The 19,912-nt window shown below is 43.8% G+C and overlaps 1 protein-coding gene across 1 annotated transcript in view; it reads right to left on the bottom strand.

Annotated features, from left to right (window-relative positions):
• Positions 1-19,912, bottom strand: part of LOC127427123 (retinoic acid receptor alpha-A) — a 267,816-nt gene that overhangs the window by 156,395 nt on the left and 91,509 nt on the right. The window lies entirely within an intron of this gene.

The following is a 19,912-nucleotide window of genomic DNA, read 5'->3' as shown; positions in this document are numbered from 1 at the left end:
TAAACCTTTATGGAGCATTTGAACTTTATTCAGAATAAAGTCTTAACCAGTTAATTATCTTAATCGCTGATGTGGATATAAATGTTGTCAACTTTAAGAGACGGAAAGACGAGCTGCAATGTTAAATCACTTCAGGTCAGGTATAAAATGGAGTACACATCAATATACAAATAACAGTCAAACCTTTACAGTGTGTTGGTCGAGTGGTCTTTGTTCTCATGTTGTAGGCCTATGATATTTTGATCTGATGTGGCTTTGGATGTGATTGATTCCTGATTCAAAACCCCTTCGGGTATTCAACTTTTTAACAAAACTAAGCAAATCTCTACTGCATATCAGTGGCTCTAAGAAATGGGCGAGCAGTTGATTCCATATTACGTGATTTCTATGAATCAGAGATCAGACCACAGCGCGGTACAGAAGCGGAACGCACGTCTGTGCGGTGCTGCTCTCGTATTCTGCCCCTACCAGCGTCCACAACTGACTAGAGCAAAGCATAATGAGCTTGAAATATTTTTGAACAAGAACACTTGCTAAATAGAGACGGAATGTGTCCAATGGATCAAAACAAAAACCGCATCGGAGAATACAATAAATGGGATGGATTAACAAACAAGCATTTTTTCTTTCTTTTTGGAATCGAAGGTGCCGGAACACCATTCCCAATTTAATCCATGAACTTAGGAAAGATTATCAAGCCTTATGTTGACCTCTGGCTGCCCCCCGCTTTAATCTGATTGGTCCACAGTGATCTAATTGTTGTGGCCCTTCCCCCGGTACTGACAGCACTGTTCCATCTCTGTGATTAAATCACTCAATCAAAGGAAGCGTATCCAGCTCATCTGACAGCAGCCATTACGGCAGATCGCAGGTCAAACTCCTGCGGTGAAGGCTGCGTCTCATTACTTGCTCACACTTCAATGTGATGCTCGGCACTTACACAAGAGGTCATATGTGCGCATGTGTGTTTGCGTTTGATATTTTTGCACAAGAGGGGCAGCACAACATTGACCCCGACCTTTCACCTCCTGTGCTCAAATCTGATCCGATTATCTGGCAGAATCTAGTTGACCGCCTGGGTTAAATCATTTTTAGCATGCTCATATTTGTAAATTAGTAATGTTAACTTATAGAACAGATAGTATCATCAGCTAAATTCAATAAGTGCCAAGCCTACTTTTTTACATTTTAGTTGCAGATACGCTAATGAACTATATTTCTTTATTATTATTATTATTATTATTATTATTATTATTATTATTAGTGGTATTTTAGGGGAGTGCTGTGCTGTCTTTGGAGGAGATTACATGACCTGAATAGCAGATGTATGAATGTGATTTTGTGTCTACAGGTGCATCTCAATAAATTAGAATGTCGTGGAAAAGTTCATTTATTTCAGTAATTCAACTCAAATTGTGAAACTTGTGTATTAAATAAATTCAATGCACACAGACTGAAGTAGTTTAAGTCTTTGGTTCTTTTAATTGTGATGATTTTGGCTCACATTAACAAAAACCCACCAATTCACTATCTCAAAAAATTAGAATACAACATAAGACCAATAAAAAAAACATTTTAGTGAATTGTTGGCCTTCTGGAAAGTATGTTCAATTACTGTATATGTACTCAATACTTGGTAGGGGCTCCTATTGCTTTAATTACTGCCTCAATTCGGCGTGGCATGGAGGTGATCAGTTTGTGGCACTGCTGAGGTGGTATGGAAGCCCATGTTTCTTTGACAGTGGCCTTCAGCTCATCTGCATTTTTTGGTCTCTTGTTTCTCATTTTCCTCTTGACAATACCCCATAGATTCTCTATGGGGTTCAGGTCTGGTGAGTTTGCTGGCCAGTCAAGCACACCAACACCATGGTCATTTAACCAACTTTTGGTGCTTTTGGCAGTGTGGGCAGGTGCCAAATCCTGCTGGAAAATGAAATCAGCGTCTTTAAAAAGCTGGTCAGCAGAAGGAACCATGAAGTGCTCCAAAATTTCTTGGTAAACGGGTGCAGTGACTTTGGTTTTCAAAAAACACAATGGACCAACACCAGCAGATGACATTGCACCCCAAATCATCACAGACTGTGGAAACTTAACACTGGACTTCAAGCAACTTGGGCTATGAGCTTCTCCACCCTTCCTCCAGACTCTAGGACCTTGGTTTCCAAATGAAATACAAAACTTGCTCTCATCTGAAAAGAGGACTTTGGACCACTGGGCAACAGTCCAGTTCTTCATCTCCTTAGCCCAGGTAAGATGCCTCTGACGTTGTCTGTGGTTCAGGAGTGGCTTAACAAGAGGAATACGACAACTGTAGCCAAATTCCTTGACACGTCTGTGTGTGGTGGCTCTTGATGCCTTGACCCCAGCCTCAGTCCATTCCTTGTGAAGTTCACCCAAATTCTTGAATCGATTTTGCTTGACAATCCTCATAAGGTTGCGGTTCTCTTGGTTGGTTGTGCATCTTTTTCTCCCACACTTTTTCCTTCCACTCAACTTTCTGTTAACATGCTTGGATACAGCACTCTGTGAACAGCCAGCTTCTTTGGCAATGAATGTTTGTGGCTTACCCTCCTTGTGAAGGGTGTCAATGATTGTCTTCTGGACAACTGTCAGATCAGCAGTCTTCCCCATGATTGTGTAGCCTAGTGAACCAAACTGAGAGACCATTTTGAAGGCTCAGGAAACCTTTGCAGGTGTTTTGAGTTGATTAGCTGATTGGCATGCCACCATATTCTAATTTTTTGAGATAGTGAATTAGTGGGTTTTTGTTAAATGTGAGCCAAAATCATCACAATTAAAAGAACCAAAGACTTAAACTACTTCAGTCTGTGTGCAGTGAATTTATTTAATACACGAGTTTCACAATTTGAGTTGAATTACTGAAATAAATGAACTTTTCCACGACATTCTAATTTATTGAGATGCACCTGTATATGTGTGTGTTTGCAATGAGATCATACAGTGTCAGACAATTCAATGGTTTGCCCTTGTGCCCGCAAATAAAATGAGTGTGTACTGTATGTGTGATGACATCATGCAGGATGCTACCTAAGGCCTGATTCAGAACAAATGGCCTGTCTTCTTTTTCACACAAGACAGCATGAGTGATCTGAACACTGTGTGCTGTCCCTCTCTGTCTCTGTCTCTCTCCTCCGAATCTGTGCTCCTCTCCCATGCTTCTTTTTCCTAATTCTCATCACTCCTCTTTATTTTTTAATCAGCATTATTTTTTGGAGGACCTGTAGTAGGGTTGAGGACTGAGAATGCCTTTTAAATTTCAGTTCACTTCCTGAATTTCAATTCAATTGCATTGCGGTAGCAAACAGGATGCAGAATTGTCATGTAAAAATTAAATAGTTAAAGCTGAAGAAAGTGTGTCGTTGGATGTAGACTTTCTTCTGTACCAGCTTAATGTGCAATATAAGTAGGCCATCCGTAGGTTGATTTCCCTGAAAAGTTTAAACCTGCGCCTGCTGATGGCATTGTTTATTTGCACATGATGTCTGCATTGCTTTATTACCTGATTCACTAAGAGACAAACACAGCACACTGCTGAATGCATTTTGCACAACTGCAGGTCTTACAGGTCGTTGCTGTGGACTAGAGGATGAGGCAGATTACCACAATCTGGCATCGATCCACCTGTGCAATCTTCAGGTTTAATTTTTGACCAATGAAATTTCATGACTTCTCCATGCATTTGTGTTTCTGGAAACAGATTTTTAAAAAACATTTGAATTCAGACTGATTTTGATGTATTCATTCCCAGGAGCTAAAATGATTTGCTCACAAATTATGGATTGTGAGCAGGTTTTACTCTACACAAGAGCATTATCTAGCTGATGAGATATTGTAACAGCAGATGAACAAAAATTCCCTGATATTGCCAGCTTTTCCATGACTGTGGGAACGATGTTTCTTAAACTAATCTTTCTACAACTCTTTAAAATGCTGAAAGTGTGCTCAGCTACACAGTGAGTATGGATAAACATTATAACACTCTTCAGCATAATTTGATGACTAACTGCTGCCATGATCAATAGAAAATGTACACAAATGTCTTCATTTAAATAAAATTCCACTTTCCATCTAGTTTCTGTAGCTGGTAATGCCAGGCAGATGGGGGAATGTTGGGGAAACCTGTTTGAACCTTATTTTTGCAATTCCATTTGGTAACACTAGTGAAATTACACACTTCACGTTTAACCATTAAATGCATGGGTGTTTTGCCATTATTCCTCAAGTTTGGTCTTTAGTGACCAGTCACATTCAGTATCATTGTAGTACCCATCACAAATGGGTCTACGAAATGCTCAGATTTTCAAGACAGTTAGAAATTAATAAAACAGAATATATTCTGTTTTATTTTGATGTTTTATTTGTCATATATCAAAGAGATGATGCAACCAATGATAGAACAGGATTCATTACTTTCACGCTGAAATGTTTGAGACACAACTGGCTGTCAAAGACTTATACTGAGCTACACATAGGATACACATATGCATATTCTCAGGCATTTGTTGAGTCTAAATAGATGCACAACTTACAGAATTTCAGTACTACACTCAAATGTCAATACCCATATCATACGTCCACATTGCTCCATCAAATAACATAGTCAAATGTAAATCAAGTCAATAATTCAATATTGATATTGATATAAAGATATTGATAATTCAACATTCTTGTGCAGAAAATGGACATGATTTAATAGTCTGTTTGAAAATAGTACTCACTTGTCTTATAATAAACAAAGCAATATTTGTCCTGTGATAGTAAATTTACATATAGATATAAATTAATCATAAAAATATCATTTCTGTAAGTGCAAACATATATTGTGACACTATTACATATCTCGGGTCGCTAACGACCATATACACTTTTGTTAATTAAGCAATCATAAGAGGAAGGTTGAGGACTACTAAAGAGGTGAGGGCAGAGGTGAAGGTTTAGGGGATGAAATAAGCTCCTGGGTCACTAAAGACCCGAGGTATGCATTTAGGGTTTAAAAAACACTTAGTATTGATATTATTATGTGAGGACCAATTCTTGGGAGAAGACATCCATGTTGAATGTGTCATTATCTCAAGATCGATCTGCCTTATCTCATCGATTTTAATTCTGCCCAACCCTGGCCTGTAGTTTACACATCCAAAACTGCAGGAATGAAGAAATCTCGAGAGAGAACAGACGAATAAAGACAGCAGAAGAGTGCGAGTGAAGAGTTGAAGTAAATGAAAAATAATGGAGGGAGTGAGTGAGCGATAACGCAGCGGGATGAGCCCATGGTTTATTGCCTGTAACTGCATTTCTGCAGCTCTCTATCTGTACTGTACTGTGCAGAGGGGGTGACGGTGAAAATGCAAATCGCTTTTCGCCGCAAACAATATTGCGTTTCCTCGAGCTTCATCCATCCTGGAGAGAGTGGAGGAGAGAGGGTGATGGATGGAGCTCTGAACTTTAATCAGGAGGAGCCTGGAGCGATGGAGCCGCGCTTTCGTCTGTGTATTTTTCTGCCGAGGATACAGATAAATCACACACACACTCATCATGTGACCACGACTGACGCTACGATGACAGTCTATCTCTTTCCCATCAGCCCTGAAAGACGTTCAACTCCACCACACTTCCTAAAATCACTCAAACACACACATGGTTCAAGAGATGTGAAAATACTCCCATTTTTGAGGACTTAAAATCCAAAGGACTCTTATTGACTAAACACTGCTGGAGTTGTCTGCCCAGTTCCATTACAAACACACAAATATAGTTACAGTATACTGCAGCAAACAAATCCTCTTTAAGCTCAAGTAAACTTTTATCTGATGAAACACTGATCTCATGAAGCTGTACACAGTCTAGACACATTTGCCAATCAAATGTGTGATGCTTGAAGCCCCGCCCTCTTTCAGACACACTGACTCAACTAGAGTCGCCATCAGCCGCACCTGCAAAACCCGTAATGAAATTAATTAAACGAGAGAAAAAAAAAAGCAGGACGGGATAGTTTTGTCCATTGGAAATTGATTGGACGGTGAAAAGTGTCTGTAAGTGAAAAAGGAAGGTGGTTTCAGAGGCGGAGCAAGTTACAAAGACATTTCCTTTTTCTTTGAAATAATGTTCGCTGATGAATCACACACAATAAGACAAGAAACATGTATTAAGAAAAATTAGAAATTAAATAGAAGCAGTTTTAATTTCACGTTGACTTAATTTCACATATGTGCAAGAGTGCTGTATGGCCCTACATCAGCACGCTGATGTGCTGATTTAGGGCCATACAGCACGATTGTGATATTGCTTTTCTACAACAGTTCAAAGAACAAGTAAACAATAAATGAGGAAAAATAAGGACTGTCACAAAAAAACACCACGGATCAGGATCTGCCATTGCAAGTTCAAAAGATGCACACAAGCCTCCGTTACTAAATATAAAACATCACTTTAGGACTAGAACTGATGGCTTGGGCTTTTTCTAACAAGTCATTGGAGAAACAAGGATGTGTGTGTGTGTGTTTGAGAGAGAGCGATTGAGCTTGTGTGATTACCTGCATCTGTAGCAACTCCCAAACAGTAGTGTAGTGTTAACTTGCTAAAGATAATTGGAATTGTGGTCAAATACATCCTATTTTATCTGTGTAAAAATAGCCATTCAAGCGGGGGTCACTGACTGACGTGCACTGACTCAATGCACATCAAACTTAACTGGCTCACAATACATAAAAATGGTCTTTTTATGTAATGTATCTTTATATAACATAATCTTTAATGTCACAGGGCAAAATTAAAGAACACACATACTGTAGCTCTTTTACACATCTGCGCTGCTCTTACACTTTAGTTTAGAACAGCACAAGCACATGCAGAGTGATACAAACAGTGAAGCGTCTGAGTGCTGATGTTCTGTGACATCAGTACTCATGGAACTTGTCTCATCCAATCAGATTCGAGGGCTGGAACTAACTGTTGTATAACAGTTCATAAACACTTTTCACTCTGTTCCTCACACAATGTTATCATATAACACTTTTACTATAGCACATGACTCATTTTAACGTTTACATTATATAATCAACTACATTTACAAGCTTGTTCGAGTGTGATCAAATTGTGGGGTAGCTTGACTGATAAGAGTGTTGCACTTGTGATGTAAAGGAGCGGAGTACAAGTCCTAGAGAGCATGTGAGTCCACACGTGATCCCAAAGTGTCATAGAAGTACCACAAAATGACGTGGTTGTGTTTTTCATCTCACATTTGCTTTTTCTGACACTATCAGTTAGGTTTAGGTTTAAGGTTTAGGTTTTAAGGTTTTGTTGATTCAAAACTCTAGAGTAACATCCTTTAAAACTTTATATGTTTGGGAGAACATTTATCTTGCTTTTTAGCACCAAACAGTTGACATTTGACCTCGGAACTGCCACGATATGTGTCTTGAACTACGTAATGTAATTTTACAAAAATGACACCAAGTCACAACATTTTCATAAGATCAGTCTTGAAAACAGTGTCACAATGCAAAAATTCTTACTGGTACTAAAAATAGGCTTCATTTTCTTATTTATTTATTTCAATTTTAGGGTGAATATGACCAGGGCATGGTCTTGAGAGTTTTCATGAGGTTCTCCCACATACTTATCTACAAATTTATAGGGATGGGCATGAGTACTCGAGGACTCGGGTACTCAGACGTGGCAGCAATGATCGATCATGAAAACGATGATCGATGGTGATCATGCATGATGTGACTTTTCCCTTAATTCGAAATTCAGTGACAATTACCTGACAACTAAACACAAACGTGCCTGTGTCGAGCAGGGTGTGGCCAAGCAAAGATGGTGCGGAGTGAGGCTGGGATGGACACCTAGGGCGAATTATCTCTCGCAGCTGTGGACGATTATGGAGTTAGCAGGTGAGGGATAAAGACGCATCCAGAGCCACAGAGGGAAGACACACGGAGAGAGAGAGACACACGCAGCCGAGTTGACGTTTGCATTCCGCGCTGGGCTGAAAAGTCAACAGTGTGAGAGACACAGCGCTGTGTGTGTGTCGAAGATATTGTGTGCTGAAAAGCAATTTTATTTTGTGTCACACTGAAAACCGTTTTTAATACAACATTTGGATGTTTGCCCGGCTCCCGCCTCTATCCATTAGAGAGAGCCCAGCTGATGAGTTGTCCGTGTGTTGGCGTTGCTGTTTCACTTATATAGTACTTTGATTTATTTGTGTGTGAGCTCATTCATTGTCGCTATTAACTGAACGTGTTTTGTTTAAATAAAAAATACTTTCCTGTGTTGGAAACGGCGTCTCCCACTTCCTTATTCCCTGGAGCTAAGGCTCTTGTTACAGTGTCAAAGAAGGGGTTTATTTTTAATTTTGAGATTGATTACATTGCGATTTTGAGGGGTACATTGATTGTTAGAGACGTCTCATAGCAATCAAACTGATATACGTCACTGCAATGCTAGCTTTACGATAATCAAAAGAGAGCGTAATTAACCGTGTTTTGAACACCTGTCTCTGCAAAACATTTGCTAAACACGTTTTATTACCATGTAATGTAAGAACTTTGACTCATTAATGGAAATTATTTAATAAAATTGAATGTTTCTCATTGACTGTAAACCTCCCTGCCCTGGGTGCCATTTGCTTGACGCAACACACACCTGCATCTTGATGAAATGGGAGTTGAAGATTTCCGTAAGAGTTTCCAAGTTAGAAGTCTGACATAATGTGTCATTCTGTTGCACTTTCCCAAGTTGAAAGGTGGACATTCAGACTCTCCGAATTGAATGGAATGCTTCATGAATCATCACAGCAACAACAATATGGAGCATCGTGGCTTTCCCCACGGGAGCGAACACTTGGAGAGACACACACACACACACACATTAGGCGTGTGTGGCAGTGGACTCAACGCGCTGAAGCAGCGTATATACAGCAGATGAGTGTTTCAAACAGCTAGATAGAGCGCAGCTAAATGGAACAGAATGCAGCATCTTCAAAACTGAAATTAACGCGCATATTAAAAATGCGATGGTTATGGCGTCTCCTGTTAAGCCAACCGCGATTTGAAAATAGACGGTTCAGTCACTAAAAAAAACTGGTGCGCGCTTACGTTGTGCACATTCTTTCATTGAGTTGGGCAGCGAATCTTCACATATTGACAAAATATGATGCATTATATTTTGATTATGCAATCTTTTGTACATTTTGTAACAGATTATTTTATAACAGTCTATAATAATGAATAGACGATACACTAAAACAACAAGATGCAATGCAGCAGCCAAACATGTCATTGCCCCTCGAGTACTCGACGAGTAATTAGTCCGAGTACTCGAGTAGACAAAATGACCAAAATGCCCATCCCTACAAATCTAAACCATTAATGTGTCAGAGAGAGCGAGAGCTAAATTAGAACTCTGTACTAATGACAGACTGATATATTAGACCTGAAGTCACATCTAGACAGAATTAGACTAAAACAAAGAGACAACACAGACAGCGAGAGGTGATGTTGTGCTGGTGAGATCTCTGTGCTGCTCTCTTTCACATTTGCACAAAACTTTCATTAGCGTGGATGGCGGGGTGCGAGAGAAGCCATATCTGTTCCATTAACGTCGCTCATCATAAATCAGACTAATCTCTCCTCCAGGCCGCACGCTAATGACAGCGCAACTGCCACCGCTAACCTTAACTCACACGCACCCCCCGCGCCAACCCAAATGAGTGATATGATTGGACAAGAGACTGCTGCATACAGGCCACGCCCACCTAAGGAGGGAAAATACTCTTCTACATGACTTTATGAGTGGCACAGCAGCACTGAGTCCTGAAAAATATCAAAAAGCAATAGTTCACCCCAAAAGCTATCATTTCCTCACTCTCATGTGGTTCCAAACCCATATGACTTTCTTTATTTCATGAAACACAACAAGAGTTGTTCACACTGTTCTTTTCATACAACAATTCCATTCTAATTTGGCACATTGTGTTTAGTTTCTAGCAGTAATCTGTTAAAAATGACTAATTACTTCTCTAAATTTGAATCAGATTACTTTACTGATTAATTTATGGAAAATTATTTTAAGTAAATTTTCAAAACAGCAAGGTTTTAGTTTTTTCGCTCAGTGAATAATGTCTACATTACTCCTTGTTTATTCTTGTTGTCCCTTCAACCATCACAGAAACACAGACATACATATGAACAGAATTCATGTTTTAATGTATTCTCTGTAAAGATTATTATTTTAGAAATATGTGCAACCCAAGTAATGTATTGAAAAGTAATTACACTATTTAGAAGTCAGTAACTGTAGTCTGATAACAAGAAGTAATATTCTGAAAGAAAAACAAAATATTCTGCTCCAATGAATGCTAACCGCGGTTAACAGGATCATTAAGTCAGTCTGTTTAAATGCACTTTGAAAGTTCGATTTCAGTAGAAGTAAAACAAAAATGTGTCTTTTTAAAATGTCATATAAACACTTTAGTTTGACTGAAATCAAGCCTTTCTGATTTTTGCAAAGTTACACAAACAAACCTAGATAATAAGATTGTAGCTCTGTTTCGTTCAGCATTAATGCATGTTAAACAAACTACAACTGGACTCATCGTTGTTTGCATGCTCCAAAAGACAGAGGTGATGCACAACATATTTAACTTAGGGTAGCTAACAGTGCGGACATACCAGCGGGGCCAGTAGTGTGTCATTTTATACTTAATGGAGGAAATAATATGACATAATGTAATATAATTACTTAATATTATAAATATTAAACATCACCACGAAATAGAGAATCACACTTTGTGTCCACTCAGAGACAGACATATTCAACAAAACAGCTTGGAAGGTGTGTTTGATCACAAAATGACTGAACAGAAAATGAACATTTCTTTTTCCTAGTTTTTGCTGCCATCTAGTGGAATGAACTTACACTTTTAGCAGGGACACAGAGCAAACAGAGCCTGAATCACAGGCTTTCAAAGACAAGATACAAAACATATATGTTTGTTCATCATGAGATTGTAGACATATACAATATTGTATATGAATTATTGGAATATTTTTATTATTTAGGTGATTTTCTGTAAAATGAGACTAATGTTTTGCAATTCCACTGTATGTGTGTAACATAAGCTTTTAAATTTGGGGGTGAAAAACTGCTGGCATCAGACAAAATATGCAAAAGATTTTAAGTCTAGTATATGGAGTCTTATGTGATGCATTATATTTATGGTGCTTATTCCATCATTTTGTAGCTTGTCAGCCCCAGTCTTGATTCACTTTCATTGTATGCAAAAGAGTATCTAGAATACTTTGAATTTAAAACAATACGAGGGTGAGTAAATGATGGCAGAATATTTTTAAGTGAACTGTCCCTTTAACACACCCTCACATTACAAACAAAACCCAGAGAACGCAACAAACACCCACATATTGACACGAACCCATAGAAAAGACAACAAGAAAAATCTCTCTCTCTCACACACACACACACACACACACACACACACACACACACACACACACACTACTGATATTGCTTATGATGGATCGCTTAATAGTGCCCAGCGCTGGGTAATGTGCCTGTGTTTTGATTGGCTGCAGAGTGGGAGAGTGATTAGCTTTCAGGATTTATGAGTATGACTTATCAAACAATACACACAGCATGAGTACACTACACACACAGTATCATGGGCGATCAAACAGTGTGTCTTACCCATATGGGAAATAAAACACAACATCACATACACAAGCTGCCAGCATGAGTCCACACAACACTCACATACTCTCACAATACTGTTCATTAATTTACCAAAATTTGGCCAATATAAATTCTGAGATTATTATACACAAACCATGCCTGCATGCCAGTTAATATTGTTAATCTATTAATTAATTATAGGCATAATCAGAGTTGAAATCTGCTGTTTTAATAAAAATCAGCCCCTGGGTCATGAAAGTGCCCAAAGTTAAAGAAGCACTCATTTACAGTATACCCAGGTTCCCCAATTAGTTTTCACCAAGGGCCAAATTCTGTCAACAATACAAAGCCAAGGGGCATTCCTTGATGTAATAACAAAGTGTTTGTGCTGCTATTATTAGTATTATTGTTATGATTATTACTATTGTTGTTTTTATTGTTAGTCACAACATAAATATTCTGATTTTTATAGTTCTTTCTCTCAGTATTAGTAGCCTGTATTATGTATTCAAACAATTATGATTTTTTTTTTTGTTTGTTTTTGTTTTTTGTTTTTTTGCATACAGATACACAAAACTACACAACTTTGCCTGTTAAAAAAAAAAAAAAAAAAAAAAACCTTTAATGAACAATTTGGATCATCATGTCTTCCATACGAGTCAACTGTTCCTGCTCATCTCCAAACGGGATCTACCCCCTGCACTTTCCCTAATTGCAGATTCAATTATTAGACCTATTAGCATTAATATTGTTATTGTTCTTAAGGATAGTATAGCCAAGTATTGCAATAATTTAAATAAAGAAAAGACTGTACATTCTATACATGTTATTCTTAATGTGCACTATTTCATGTGTATTTTTCACAGTAACTTGTGTTATATTATCCAGGCCTTAATCCAGACATTATAAAAAGAGTAGATGGCTTCGGGAATCAGTTTGGAATATACTCATAGCAAAATACAAGTGCAAATATAAATAGGATGTATATTTATGCAACAGCGCTCTTTACTCATCTCACTCGTGTGAAAACACAGATTATATACTCCTCAGAATGCATCAACACCATGGAAAGAACATAATGAAACGTCCTGGTTACTTTCGTAACCTCCTTTCCCTGATGGAGGGAACGAGAAGTTGTGTCGATGTAGTGACACTAGGGGTCACTCTTGGGAGCCCCGAACACCTCTGATCTTTGAGAAAAGTCCAATGGGAATTGGCAAGTGGAATTTGCATGCCACTCCCCCGGACATAAGGGTATAAAAGGAGCTGGCTCGCAACCACTCATTCAGGTTTTGTGCTGAGCAGCCGAGACAAGGTCCCGACCATTTCAGCGGGTAGTTCAGTGTTGTGAAACACGGAGGTTACGAAAGTAACCAGAATGTTCCCTATCTGTCACTTACTCGACGTTGTGTCGATGTAGTGACACTAGGGTTCCCTATACAAAACGCCACAACGACTGAACTGTGTTACGTGGACTGGCGATGCGAGATGGGCAGACTGCTGTGTGCCTCGTAGCCAGCACACCAGGCCATCATGTAACCTTCCCCAATGCTCCTACGAGTGTCAAACGGTCCCCCATACCTGGGGATAATCGACTGCCCAAAAAAAATGGGGACAGACTAGCCCAGCCGTGGCCTCTTCTCCTCTTTTTTCTCCCCAAATAGAGTGGAAATCGTTAACTGACTGGGGGCCATAAGTGTCCATGTCGGGGGGGGGGGGGGGGGGGGTGTCACTCCCAAGGGAAAGATACCGCGGAGACCACACCCCGCCCGGAGGGGGGTATTTGAGTGGAAATACATCACATGGTCTTACCGAGTTTTGTCGGAAGTGTGTCATGTGGAAAAGTCCCGTGGTAGGTCCTACCCGAGGGGGGAGGAGCTCTACAGACACGGTGACCAGGGGCAGAGGCAGATGCAGTTTACCAAGAGGGAAACAATATTGCGGAAGATACATCACACAGGGCTACCTACGGGGAACCAGCGCATGTGGAGCACCTATCCCAGTACAGGGCCTAGTTAGCACACGTACTGGGCCGGCAGGGAGTTTCTCCGCAAACCCGCCTGCCACAGGGCTAAGGAGGAAAGTCATCCAGGGTCCACAACTTTGTGAACACAACTGGGAGTCAAAGTGCATGTCTTCACCTCGGGGAGGGGTAAAGCGCTATACGCAAGTGGTACACCCGGCCAGCTGTCCCGGAACTTACCTGCTCGTACCTGACAACACACAGGACGAGACCAGCTCAACCCGGAGATTGTAAAACCTTGCAAAGGTGTTGGGTGTTGCCCAACCCACTGCTCTGCAGATGTCTGCTAAAGAGGCGCCATTGGTCAGGGCCCAGGAGGCTGCCACACTCCTAGTAGAGCGGGCTCGCAGTCCCAAGGGGGGTGGCACGTCCTGGGCGTGATATCCGTCATGATGGAATCAATGACCCAGTTGGCGATCCTCTGTTTGGAGACAGCGCTCCCTTTCCGCTGACCGCCAAAGCAGACAAAGAGCTGCTCAGAGTGTCTAAAGCTCTGTGTGCGATCCAAATAGATGTGCAAAGCAAGCACTGGACACAGCAACACCAAGGCTGGGTCTGCCTCCTCCTGGGGCAGCGCTTGCAGGTTCACCACCTGATCCCTAAACGGGGTCGTGGGAACCTTGGGCACATAGCCCGGTCGGGGTCTTAGGATCACATGAGAGTAGCCCGGACCGAACTCCAGGCACATTTTGCTGACAGAGAACGCCTGCAGGTCCCCTACCCTCTTGATGGAGGTGAGCACCGTCAGGAGGGCAGTCATCAAAGAGAGTTTCTTTAGCTCAATTGACTCCAGGGGCTCGAATGGAGCTCCCTGTAGGCCCCAAAGGACCACAGAGAGGTCCCACGAGGGAATGAGGCATGGTCTGGGGGGATTTAACTGCCTAGCGCCTCTCAGGAACCTGATGATCAAGTCGTGCTTCCCAAAATACTTACCGTCTACTGCATCGTGATGTGCCGATATAGCGGCGACATACACCTTCAAGGATGAGGGGGACAGCCGCCCCTCCAGCCTCTCCTGCAGGAAGGAAAGCACTGATCTGACTGCGCATCTCTGGGGGTCTTCGCACCGGGAAGAACACCACTTAGCGAACAGATGCCACTTCAAGGCATACAGGCGCCTCGTAGAGGGGGCCCTAGCCTGAGTGATCATGTCTACCACTGCAGGTGGTAGGCCACTTAGGTCTTCCGCATCACGTCCAGGGGCCAGATGTGGAGGTTCCAGAGGTCTGGTTGTGGGTGTCAGATGGTGCCCCGTCCCTGAGAAAGAAGGTCCTTCCTCAGGGGAATTCGCTAGGGGGGCTGTCGCGAGGAAAGTGAGGTTGGAGAACCAGGTCTGGGTGGGCCAGTAGGGTGCTACTAGGATGACCTGCTCCTCGTCCTCCCTGACCTTGCACAGAGTCTGTGCGAGTAGGCTCACTGGGGGGAACGCATACTTGTGTAGTCCCGGGGGCCAGCTGTGTGCCAGCGCATCTGTACCGAGGGGGGCCTCGGTCAGGGTGTACCAAAGCGGGCAGTGGGAGGATTCCCAGGAAGTGAACAGGTCTACCTGTGCTTGACCGAATTGACTCCAAATCAACTGGACCACCTGGGGGTGGAGCCTCCACTCTCCTCTGAGCGTGATCCGTCCTGACAGCACATCCGCTGCAGTGTTGAGGTCGCCCGGGATATGAGTGGCTCGCAACGACTTGAGGCGCTGCTGACTCCAGATGAGGAGACAGCAGGCGAGTTGCGACATGCAATGGGAGCGTAGGCCACCTTGGCGGTTGATGTACGCTACCATCGCCGTGTTGTCTGTCCGGATCAACACATGCTTGCCCTGGATCAACGGCCTGAGCCTCCGCAGGGCAAGCAGCACTGCCAGCAACTCGAGGCAGTTGATGTACCAACGCAGTTGCGGGCTGGTCCAAGAGCCGGCGACTGCGTGCCCGTAGCATACGGTGCCCCAACCTGTCTTGGAGGCATCCGTCGTGACAACGATACACCTGGAGACCTGCTCTAGGGGAACTCTAGCCCGTAGAAACGGCAGGTTTGACCAAGGGTTGAAGAGGCGGTGACAGATCGGCGTGACGACCACGCAATGTGTCCCGCGGTGCCATGCCACATTCGTGAAGACACGAGGGGGCAAGGACAGGCCGAAGGGGAGGACCTTGTACTGGTACACCCGGCCCTCGAAGGCAAACCGCAGGAAGGGTCTGTGCCGGGGCAAAACCGAGACGTGAAAGTACGCATCCTACAGGTCTACCGCCGCGAACCAATCTTGATGCCGGACGCTCGCTAAAATGCGTTTTTGCGTCAGCATCTTGAACAGGAGTCTGTGCAAAGCCCGGTTTAGTACTCGCAGGTCCAAGATTGGCCGCAACCCACTGCCTTTCTTTGGTACGATGAAGTGGGGGCTGTAAGACCCCTTTTTCATCTCGGCTGGAGGGACAGGCTCTATCGCACCCTTCCATAGAAGGGTAGCGATCTCTGCACGCAAGGCAGCGGCGTTCTCGCCCTTCACCGAAGTGATGCAGACGCCACTGAACCTGGGCAGGCGCCTGGCGAACTGAATCGTGTAGCCTAGTCGGATGGTCTGGGTCAGCCAGGATGGAAAGCGCAAGCCACGCGTCCAAACTCCGGGCGAGGGAGGACCATGGGGACAGTCGTATCGGATGTACCGGCGGGTGGGGCCTCGCGGCGGGGCAGAGCCTGAGGCGCCACATTGGAGGAAAGTCGTCCCTGCAGTCCGTCAGAACCGGCCTGGTGTGGGCATGTTTGTGCCAGGGGGGCCACCCCCTGGAACACCATACCTGCCGTAAGGGAATAGTGGTCGGCGGTCATGACAACTTTGGCCGAGAGCACCGGATATGTGACCCAGGAAATAAGGAAACCGCTCTTTTGTTGAAAATTTGGGCGAAATCAAAGAGAAAGGAAGCAAAAGATTCTCCTCCCGGCCCTCCACCAGGGGATGGAGTGGTCTGTCCACCAGCTCCAAAGCAGCGGGTCTCCTCGTCCCTAGGTCGCCTGTCTCAGGGGCGCTTCTCGGGTTCTTGGCGGCCGGCTTTGTGACGGAAGGCGTCTGCTTCCTGCAGGCGGCTCCAAGCTGGGGCCGGGCCGTGGACTGCGGCAGAGCCGGTGATGTTGCAGCAGTAGGACGCCTTTGGCGACGAGCAGACGGGTATGGGGTCTTGAACCACACCGGGGCAGGATATGCTGAATAGTCTCCATCTGCTGTTTCACCACCGAGAACTGCTGGGCAAAGTCCTTGACGGTGTCACCGAATAGGCCCACCTGGGAGATGGGGGGGTCAAGAAACCGTGCCTTGTCTGCCTCCCTCATCTCGACCAGGTTGAGCCAAAGGTGGCGCTCCTGGACCACCAAGGTGGACATCGTCTGCCTGAGAGACCGCGCCATGACCTTCGTCACCTGGAGAGCGAGGTCGGTCGCCGAACGCAGCTCCTGCTTCAATCCCGGGTCAGAACTACCCTCATGCAGTTCTTTTAGTGCCTTGGCTTGGTGTACCTGCAGGAGAGCCATGGCGTGCAGGGCGGAGGTGGCCTGTCCAGCGGCACCATAGGCCCTAGCTGCCAGAGACAACATAAGCCTACAGGCCCTGGAAGGGAGCTTCGGGCGGCCTCGCCAGGTGGCGGCGCTCTGCGGGCATAGATGCACCGCAACCGCTTTATCCACCTGGGGAATCGATAAATACCCCCTGGCAGCCCCTTTTATTGTCCGATCCCTGAAAGACCGGGATCGGACAGTAAAAGGTGCCCTCCATGACCTCGTCATCTCCTCGTGCACCTCCAGGAAGAAAGGGACCGGGACGGGGCGTGGCCGTGAGCAGCGCTCTGGGCCCAGGAACCAATCATCGAGCCGTGAGGGATCAGGGGAGAGTGGAGGATTCCACTCTAGCCCAACGCTCGTGGCCGCCCGGGCAAGCATGGCCATCAGCTCGGCGTTGGCCTGCAACTGGGTGACCACACACGAAGGTGGAAGCCCAGCCGAGGCCTCAGCATTGGACTGAACGAACCCGCTCCCCGATGCTGCGATCGACAACTCATCCTCTTCGCGAGCTCCGAATGAGAGCGCGAACTCGCCCTGAAGACGAGCCGGCAGTCTCATCCCAGAACCCGACCGGGGCAGACAAGCGTGCTGGGGAATGGGAGGCCCGTGGGGGGGTTTCCCGGCGGAGGTAGTCCCATTGAAGTCCCCAAATCACCCCCAGTGCTAACCGACGCGGCCTCATACCCGTAGGTAGAAGGACCGAGGCGGGGAGCCGCTGGGGTGGCTTCCCTTCTTACGAAAGAAAGACACGACCGCAACGTTGCCATAGTCATGTTCTCGCAATGAGGACATGACCTATCCACGAACGATGTCTCCGCGTGGGCAGCGACCAGACACGTAAAACAACGATCGTGGCCATCAGAAGTGGAGAGGTAACAACCACAACCAGGAATTATACACAAACGGAAAGGCATCTTTAAAAAGATGCTCCCTTAAGTGCCACTCTTTTAGAAGGAGAAAATATACTCTTTTCAGAGAGAAGAATATACTCTTTCTGTCTGCCGAAGCGCCCAGGGGCGTTCTCTGCACTGCACCGGTGCAGAGGGGGAGAAGCCGCTGAAATGTGCCGTAAATCCAGCAGATGAGGTGAATGAACTCAGCGGAAGAATTCAGCTCAATGAATAGAACCGCTCGGCTCTGAAGAAAAAATCTGAATGAGTGGTTGCGAGCCAGCTCCTTTTATACCCGTATGTCCGGGGGAGTGGCATGCAAATTCCACTCGCCAATTCCCATTGGCCTTTTCTCTTTCGTGTTCGGGGCTCCCATCGACACAACGTCGAGTGAGTGACGGATAGGGAACAGTTATGCCAAATTAGGTAAATAAATGCAAAAAACAGCGTTCAATATTAATCTCTTCCATTGACAGCTGGGCAGGGCAGGAGACTGGTATAAATGTTTGTAGAACAGCAACAGCGCCGCCTACTGTATAGGGGGTGAAATTGTTTTTCGTTTTTACTTTTTACGGACTCTGTGTGTAGACCTTGTGTCGGAAGTTCATCTCGCAAAATCCTCACTGATTTGGTGTGAACATGCCTTTAGCGCGGGCCAAACATTTGGGCCACCTATTGAGGAACCATGCAGTATACTTAGAATTGCTACACAATTTATAATTTCATACCTAAAACTAGGGTTGTCGATTTAATGTGTTTATTCAGTGCAGCTAATTATATTAAAAATACATGTTAAAAAAATTAACAAATAATCATATTCATGTTCAAGCATGTTCTTCTGAGTCTCAGTCAGCAGGGGGCAAACAGCACAACTCCAGTACAGACAACAAACCACAATGACTAACAGCAGACACACAAGATGAGGATGCGTTATTGTGTTCAAACACAACTGGATTGAGCAAAACTCCAAATGCTGGGATCATGAGACAGGCTTTTATACGTTTCAAACTATGTTTATCTTGATACAGTGAAGCATCCAAAGTGAGAAGCTCCAAAAGCGTCTGTCCATTGCAGGTGCACATAGAAACATCCTTAGAAAATCCCTTTTAATAAATATATCTCAGATAAATTCAATGGTAAAATGGATTGCTGTGCACTGCAGGCCAATGATAGATGTTCAATAATATGGAGTACGAATATCGAGAGTTCATGGCAAATTTGTCGTAAACTTGCCGCAAATTGTCCATTGTTGCCAAAGGTTTGCCGGAGGTTCACCACTACCGGCAAAGAGCTGCAAACTTCTGGCAAACATTTTTTGTTGCAAGTTTGCTGCTAGTTTAGATTTTTTTGTATACACATTTTGGATGTCTACTTATCTAACACACCTGACTCTACTGATTAGCTGATTAGTCAAGGCTTCATAATCTGAATTAAGCATTTTAAATGAAAGAGACTTCCAAAATGTGTAGTGTTAGCAGTTCTCCAGGAAAAGACTGAGAAACACTGGATGCTTTACTCATATTATTTTATCATTATTTATTGAATTTGTTTTTATTTGGGGGCCTCGCGTAATTCATTTAGTCCAGGTAATTAGGCATTTTACACTTTTATACACAGCTAGTAACCACCCACAATACCCTAGCATCATGCTAGCGAGTTTCCATCCTTCAGAAATGTAAAAAGCTATTTTTTTATTAAAGTAGTAAAATTTGTGTTTAGCCTTTGCTATTGTACTGACATT

The sequence above is a fragment of the Myxocyprinus asiaticus genome, chromosome 36 (assembly GCF_019703515.2).
Source record: "Myxocyprinus asiaticus isolate MX2 ecotype Aquarium Trade chromosome 36, UBuf_Myxa_2, whole genome shotgun sequence".
NCBI lineage: Eukaryota > Metazoa > Chordata > Actinopteri > Cypriniformes > Catostomidae > Myxocyprinus > Myxocyprinus asiaticus.
The sequence above is the reverse complement of the archived record's forward strand: the minus strand, read 5'-3'. Positions and strand labels throughout refer to the sequence as shown.